Source organism: Coptis chinensis, chromosome 3, assembly GCF_015680905.1.
Source record: "Coptis chinensis isolate HL-2020 chromosome 3, ASM1568090v1, whole genome shotgun sequence".
NCBI classification, from domain to species: Eukaryota; Viridiplantae; Streptophyta; class Magnoliopsida; order Ranunculales; family Ranunculaceae; genus Coptis; species Coptis chinensis.
Genome location: NC_141458.1, coordinates 96,889,331 through 96,898,367, shown reverse-complemented (window position 1 = coordinate 96,898,367; position 9,037 = coordinate 96,889,331). Strand labels below are relative to the sequence as shown.

The 9,037-nt window shown below is 33.3% G+C and overlaps 1 long non-coding RNA gene across 1 annotated transcript; it reads right to left on the bottom strand.

The window, feature by feature from the left end:
* Positions 1–7,203: 7,203 nt before the first annotated feature.
* Positions 7,204–8,765, bottom strand: LOC147511915 (uncharacterized). Its single transcript, XR_015217099.1, has 4 exons — positions 8,554–8,765; positions 8,095–8,198; positions 7,504–7,553; positions 7,204–7,378 (listed from the first exon to the last, which is right to left on the bottom strand). It is a non-coding gene; the product is annotated as an uncharacterized LOC147511915 (long non-coding RNA).
* Positions 8,766–9,037: the final 272 nt, after the last annotated feature.

Genomic DNA, 9,037 nt, shown 5'->3' with positions numbered 1-9,037 from the left:
ATGATGCAAATGCGTAGAACTAATCTTAAAGAATAATTAATGGGAAATCGGAAACCGGATGCAACCGCACTAAACTAATCTCAAAAAATAAACTATATACAAATACATTGAACTAACTTCAAGAAATAATTAACGGGAAATCAAAAACTTAATGCAAATTTATTGAATTAACCTCAAATAATAATTAACGGGAAATCGAAAACTAGATGCAAATGCAACCTTATCAAATAATAATAAACGAGAAATCGAAAACTAGATGCAAATGCATTAAACTAATCTCACATAATAATTAACGGGAAATCAGAAACTGGATGCAAATGCATTGAACTGACCTCAAAGAACAATTAACAGGAAATTGGAAATTGGATGCAAATATATTGAACTAACCGCAAAAAGTAATTAACGAGAAATCAGAAACTAGATGCAACTGCATTGAACTAAAATCAACAAATAAATAACGCGGGAATCAGAAATGGGATGCAACTGCATTGAACTAACCTCAAAATATAAATAACAAAAAATCAGAAACTGGATGCAAATGCATTGAACTAACCTCAAAACATAGTTGGGTTATATGTTGTGGGAATATCTCGGTAAGTATAGTTTTGTATTTAAAATGATGTTTATCTTATCTCTTTCCGTATGATTAGGAACTCCTTACTATTCAAGTAGCTTCAATATATATATGAACTTCGCCTTATTAGGCAATCTCACAAAACTCCAATCAAACTTATATTATTAAACAACAAAATGAAGTTGAAGGATTTTATCAAAGATGAGTTTTTTTTAAAAATGGAGAGTGAGATTTTCACGTTATAAGAAATTTGGATGAGTGATCAATATAATATTAATATATAATAGTTATGTATATTTGCAAATATTCTTCAGAATAATTAATATAACAACACCGTTCGTAGATAATCTTTGAAGATTCCACATAATGAGTCATGCATAATTTAAAAAATAATTAACAAAAAATCGGGAACTAGATAATCTTCGATAATCCCACATAGTAAATCAAGCATAATTTATTTTTTATATCATGTTTGCAAGAACACTACAGATGGATTAGTAGAAGTTGGTATTACACATACACCACATTGGATAATTAAAAGGAAATTGGAAACTGGATTCAAATACACAACTGAGCTCAAAGAGTAATTAACGAGAAATCAGAAACTTTATGCAAATATAATAAACTAAACTCAAAAAGTGCTTAACTAGAAATCGGAAACTGGATGCAGTTGTATTAAACTAATGTCAGAGAATAACTAACAGAAAATTAGAAATTGGATGCAAATCCTTTAAAAATATTTAACAGAAAATCGGAAACGGTATGCAAATATACCAAACAAACCTCAAATAATAATTAATGGGAAACCGGAAACTAGATGCAAATGCATTGAACTAAACTCAAAAAATAATTAACATAAAATAAAAAATTGAATACAACTGTATTGAACTAACTTCATAGAATAATTGGTGGGAAATCGGAAACTAAATGCAAATGCATTAAAATAACCTCAAAGAATAGTTAACAGGAAATCAGAAACTGGATGTAATTGTATCGAACTGACCTCAAAGCATAAATAATCAGAAATTAGATGCAGATGTATTAAACTAACCTTAAAGAGTTATTAATGGAAAATCGAAGACTAGATGCAAATGCAATGAACTAATCTCAAAGACTAATTAATGAAACATTGAAAAATGGATGAAACTGCACTGATCGAACTAACCTAAATGAATAATTAACTGGAAATTATAAATTTGATGTAACTGCATTGAACTAACCTCAAAAACTAATTACCGGGAAATCGAAAACTTGATGCAAATGCATTGAACTAACCTCAAAGAACAATTAACATAAAATCGGAAATTGGATGCAACTACATTGAACTAACCTCAAAGAATAATTAACGGAAAATCAAAAACTGGATGCAACTGCATTAAACTAAAATCAAATATTAACTAATGGGAAATCAGAAATTTGATGCAAATGCATTGAAATAACATCAAAAAAAAGTTAACTGGAAATCGAAAGCCGGATGTAACTGCATTACACTGACCTCAAAGCATAAATAACTAGAAATTGTAAACTATCGAACTAACCTAAAAAAATAATTAACAGAATATCAGAAACTGGATACAAATGTATTGAACTAACCTCAAAGAGTAATTAACGGGATATTAGAATATGGATTCAAATGCAATGAACTAATCTCAAAGACTAATTAACGAAACATCGAAAACTGGATGTAACTGTACTGAATTAACCTTAATGAATAACTAACAGGAAATCATAAAGTGAATGCAATTGCACTGAACTAACCTCAAATAATAATTAACGGAAAATCGAAAACTTGATGCAACTGCATTGAACTAACCTCTAAGAATAATTAATGAGAAATTGGAAACTGGATGCAACGTACTACATTGAACTAACCTCAAAAAATAATTAATGGAAAATCAGAAACTTGGTGCAAATGCATTGAACTAATAACCCTAAAACATGTTTGTATTATATGTAGTGTGGGAATAAATGTCTCAACAAATATAGTTTTGCATTTTAAGTAGTGATTATCATAATTCTTTTATTATGCTTGGGAATGACTTGCTATTCAAGTAGCTTCAATATTATCTTCGCCACATTGGGCATTCTCACAAAACTTCAAACACACTTTTATTATTAAATCTAACAACAACAAAAAAAAGTTGATGAGTTTTATCAAGGTTTAGTGCTTCATTTTTATAGAGAGTGGTGCAAGAAATTTGAATGAGTGATTAATATAATTTTCATGTCTCATAACAACTATGTATAGTTGCTAATATTTTTTAGAATAATTTAATATAACGGCACCCGTTCGTAGAACGGGTTCGAAAGCTAGTGTAGATATATATAGACATAGTAGTATCAATTAATGGCATAAGTGCTTAAGTTATTAACTTCATCAGTCCATATTAAATTCTTAGTAGTCAACACACTCTAGTTTTATGAATTAAAATAAATACATAATTTTGTTGATATTTATTATTTAGACCTTCTGACCAAAAAAAAAAAAAAAATTGCATACTTTTTTTTTTGTGGTGGGGTGGGGTGTGCACATAATCTGGCTTAGAATCCTAGCTCCGTCCCTGATTGAATAGAGATGTGAGCTTTTCTTCTTTTTCTTCTTATGCCCCTAATACATTTCCTGGAAGAGGAACGACCGGAGGTGGTCTGACTCTCTGGTCAACTTGGAAATAAACCCGTAGGTTTTGAGCCATGTCAAATTTTTAGTTTCTTGGAAGAGAAGAATATTTTTTTTCTTGGTTGTAAGTGTGTATTAACAAATGCATGCATGGGTTGGCTCTGTATCTATTATATAGTGTGATAAACACTATGCAGAGACGCAGTGAGAGAGAATGCCTATTGTGAACACCTCAGCCAAAAAGAGCTAGAGAGAGAAAGAATAGAGTGTATGATAAAAGGAAGAAAGATAGAGAAGTGAGAGATTTCCAATTCATTTTTATAAGGGTCCTATTACTGCCGGACCCCAATTTGTGTTGGGCGGACTCCCACAAAAAAAACAATTATTACAAGTATGCCATTGATTACCAAAAAATTGAATTCGAAACCCCAAACTTAAACGACCCGGCTAGGTCGTTTGGACTAAGTCCCAAACAACTTGGCCACACCGTTTGGGACTTAGTCCAAACGACCCGGCCACACCGGTCAAGAGCCCAAAAAACAGAACTTTGAATTTTTTTTCAAAGTTCAAATCTCAAACGACATGGCCACATCGTTTTGAACTAAGTCCAAGCGGTGTGACCATATCGTTGGAGACTTAGTCCAAACGGTGTGGCCATATCGTTGGGGATTTTTCTAAGTCCAAACGGTGTGGCCATTTTTTTATAAGTCCAAATCCCAAACGACATGGCCACATCGTTTTGGACTCAGTCCAGACGGCTCGTTTGGGATTTGAACTTTGAAAAAAAATTCAAAGTTCTGTTTTTTGGGCTCTTAACCGGTGTGGCCGGGTCGTTTGGGACTTAGTCCAAACGACCTAGCCGGGTCGTTTAAGTTTGGGGTTTCGAATTCAATTTTTTGGGAATCAATGGCATATTTGTAATAATTGTTTTTTTTTTTAGATTTTTTGAAACCAATGGCACACTTGTAATAATCGTTTTTTTTAGTCCGCCCAACACAAATTGGGGTCCGGCAGTAACAAATACCTTTTTATAATGTTTATTGGGTAATTTCCCAAGTAGTAACCCATAATGTCAATGTGTTCCCAAGTAGTAACCCACTTCCAATTTTGACTTTTTAACGCGGCTTTTGACAATTTTGCCCTTCAAATAAAAACAAAACACTTTTCTCTCACCTCTTACACTTTTCTCTCTCCTTGTCCCATGATGTTGACGTATTTGAGTTTTGTTTTTAAACAAAACAGTACTCTCTCTCCTCTTACACTTTTCTCTCTCCTCTTACACTCAATCATTGATTTTTGAGTATTTTTTTATTTATTTCTTAAGTAATTAAAATGACTAAAAATATAATAAATAAAAATAATTAATAAATAATAAAACAATAAATTTAACACAATCCATCTTCATTCAAATAACAAAATTCATATTCTTTACAAAATAATAAAAGATGTCTCATAATAAAATGAACAAAAGATATATTCCATTAAAATGATAAAATTCATATTCTTTTCAAATTTATTACATCAAAATCCAACAAAACCGAAATTCTAAATCATGAAGTAGTTTCATCAGTAGATGAAATAATAATTAGTCAATGTATAACAGTAAAGTTGTTGATATACAATGCACATGAGTTTGTCAGTCCCTCACTTATAAGATGAAAATAGACAAATGAATTTGGGGGGAAATCTGTTAGGCGGGAAATAATTGAGCGGGAAAAATATTAGCGATAAAACAATTAACACTAGTAAAGTTGCTGATATACAGTGCATGTGAGTTTGTCAGTCTCTCACTTGTAAGGTGACAAAAGACATAATAAATTGGGCGGGAAAATAGTTGGGCGGGAATAATTGGGCGGGAAAATAGTTAGGCGGGAAAACAACAAGATATCTCATTTTCTTCTTACATTTCTTATTACTCAGCTCATTTCCACATAATTTCTTTTATTTTTTTTCAAATTTTTTTTCTTAATCCTTCAATTCTCTTGTTATTCATTTTTCCCCATTTACCATTTTCATTATCCTACATTTATCTCTCACAACCAATTATATTATCCATTTTAAAGTTTTTGTTCATATATAATTCACACGGAATAAACAAATATCAACTTGTTGAACTGATTTTTGTGTGTTTGGATACGCTAAAACCTTATCATAGTTCCAAGACGTAAGAAAGGTAAGTTGTCAAGTAACAACTTTGTCAAAAGGTATTCCCAATCTATCTTTTTTCATTTAGTAGTTTGAAGACGTTCAAAATTGAAAGGTAAATTATCTAATGGAGAAAAAATTCTAATGTGATAAGTTGAATTCACTACACCAAAAAAGGTTTTTACTAACAGCTATATCCGTTACTTATATTTTTACTAACGCTTATATCCGTTAGCTCTGGGGTGTTACAGTCACTTAGGCAAAATTTAGTAACGGATATAACTGTTACTTAAATTAATCTTAGTAACGCTTATATCCGTTACTATAATTCTTTGTAACGGATAGCCAACTGTTGATCGGCAGTTTAATCTATTCATTTCTAACGGATATAATTGTTAGTAACGTTTGGCGCTGCTTTAGTTACTTTTCTTCAAGGGAAATCAATTTTCATATGTCACAGATATATCCGTTAGTAATAGATGTGCCACTTGCTATTAATATCGATATGTGTAACGGATACATCCGTTAGTAATAAATGTGCCACTTGCTATTGATATCGATGTGTGTAACGGATATATCCGTTACTAAATTTTTGTCGATTAAAAAAATATATATATTTATTTTTTTTCCGGTCAAAATGTCAAAAAAGTTCACCACACATATGAATATTCCATCTTATAGAGATATCACATTCCACAAACTTAATCAACATATAATAACAAAAACAAAACCACTAATCAATTAAACATTATTATAAAAATATAGACACTAGTCCAAATCCCAATTTACAAATCAAACTTATATAGAAATGACTTCACCTAACCTAATCTTGGGATGTCTAATATGTTTGTCATAGAATATCCCATTGTATTGGTCGCCACACGGTCGCTCTGTTATTGCTCTCTCGAGTGTTCCCCATCATTTTAGGGGTGCACATCTGCAATTCCCATAACTTCTCCCACGATATCACCACTTATTTGACAAAGCCTGGCAAGAATTGAAATATCTGAGAAACATTGACACAGGTGTGTGTTGGTTTCTGACATGGCAACCTATATGAAGTAGGACATAGTTAGGTAAAAAAATATTTCAATCCTCTAGTTACACAAATATTTCTTGGGGTTAAAACCTTATAAAGCGCCTCCTTACAAGGAAATCAATGCTAGGGTCATCTCATGGAATTGTGACTATATGTTAACAGAGAGTGTTCTTAGTCTATCAGGGTAACCACAATTAGAAATTTTATGCGTCAATGTGTTTGTGTCCACACGGATATGCGGATACTTATCTTATTAGGCACATATTAGCATTTGTTTAGGAGACACACCACAAACCTTTCCCTACTAGAAAGATTTTTTTTTTCTGCAAGAGTCAATTCATTACTGAGGCTTTCAAAATATGAAGTGTCCATGTCACATAGCTTAATGTGCTACTAAAGTACCAAAGAGAAAGGCCAAACCACCAAGGCAATGCCTTGCAATTTATCCTCTTTGCAGCCTAATACTTGTTAGCAAAAGACAATATTATTTCCTTAAATTCTAACATAAGCATAAGAAGTTTGTAACATCAATTGTTCGAACGAATCATTTAGCACAATAAACCACATCCCTAGTTGCTCAAAACCGGACATAAGTTTTCAAAGTTGGTACAAAGTTACCTCGAGTACTACTCGAGATCGGGCAAAATGGCACCTGCCCCCAAAGAACCCTTGCTCTTGGCGCTAGCTATAGAGGGTAGGCGTGATCCTAAAGCGATCAGGTCGATAAACAACATTCAAAATTCCAAATGCTCAACTTGATCCCGTAGATCACTTAACCAATTAAGATGATGCAGTGACCTGCAAGAAATTTAAGGATTCTGATGTTAGCTAGCATGGTATGATAAAAGACAATCACAAAAACCACTCGCCATAAGCAGAACGGGAGAATCATGGGAAGCCAGCTCTTCCGCAAAGAACTGGACTTGCTTCCCTAGGATTAAAACTTGCACTAGTGGTTGGAGCTATCCACTGACAGAAAGGGGAGGAGTACCGGCCGAGCGCCCTGAATGAATAAGAAATGTACAGCCAGGGAATCCATGATTCTGATCACAATTCATTCAGCATCCTCTTATGAGCTAAGAAGAAAAGCCAAACATGAAAATTATTGATAGATCTCAAAAATATTACCTGAGATGTACTGCCCATACTAGAAGATTTTGTATTGAAGAGTCGCATCCCTGAAGATCAAAAAGAATTAGCCACTAGGGATACGAGAATAACAAAATATATATAGACGACAAGGGGTAAAATGTCAAGCAAAAATCTGCTAAACTAAAAAACCAATATGCATACTGCAAGCAAAAATCCTTATTTTTTTGGTGAAATGAACATTTCATTGTTGAGATTTGACATTCATTAAATCAAAGAAAAGCTGGTCAAAAAGACCTACAAGGATATATGCAAGTAAAAGGGAAAACATAACAACATCTGGAAATCCTACAGATCCTAAGCACCCTGATCTAAGCATTAAAAAACTTGTGCTGAAACTCAGTTACGGATATCACCCGATTGACCAATCTAGAGTCCGGATAGCAAGAGAATCTAATCTAATTTTATGCCACATTGAGTGTAAAAGATACTGAGAAACCAAATCACGTTTGATGTCTTAAACGATATGTGCAGTGGTTTATCAAAAGAAACCGAATCTAATAAGAAATTTTATCAATGTTAAAGAATAAAGCATAGAACAAGAGTTAAAAAACAGATGGAAGGGCGCACCCAATTAGTATCTTTCAATCCTTCCCCAGCCCCAAAAACTGCATCCTGGCTGTCTTTACTACTTGAAAAGACTGAAATGGATAAGCAAAGTCCAAGTAATCCCCCTGAAAAGTTTAAAGATGTCACAGGTGTGAATGGAACTAATAGGCTACCTAAACACGACAAAAATAAATCAAAAGGAAAACAAATGCAGTACATAAAATGAGCAAATGTATAACTAAATGAAGAATACAAAGCAGATCATTTAAAGGCAACCACTCACATTAAAAAGTATATAAGCTAGCATGTCACCTAGATAGAGAATAATACCGACAAGTGGCGATCGCATATAGGTGGAGTGAAAGTCTAGAGAACACGAAACATACAAGTTGTAATGGATTCAGTATGTTCAGATAGAGATGATATGAGATGATATGAGATATCTAACAAAAAGAAATCACTAGGATTTAACTTGCTTACCTGCCACCATAATGATTCAATTATTCGAGAGAATATCCAGGCTTCAATTCTTTCCAATGCACTTGTAAATGTGTTTGGATCCTCCCAGTCGTCAAAATCATTGGTAAACTCAAAATTCCTTCCCTTCTTTCTATGGGGAGACACCTTCAGTTTCATTAATGAAGATCTCTTTTTGTTTGGCTTCCCAGATTCATTGATTTCAATATAGGGTGTAGAGGAGCTTGTAGTCGCAACTTCTCATCGGCTTTGCTTGATGCTTGCTCGTAAGACAACTGAATTTGATAGCCAGAAAGTTAACCTATTTTTCAATAAAGCAGTCCAAACAATGAACTGACTGAGAAGTGGAAGAGTTTGATTTCTGTCTCGTACCACTTTGATTCTTCCTCTCAGTGCGGCAAATGTATCGGCGAAAGATGGAGCCACTCACGTATCACCTTCTTCGAGCAATGCAGTTCACGGAGAATTAAATGTGCAACAATTGGGA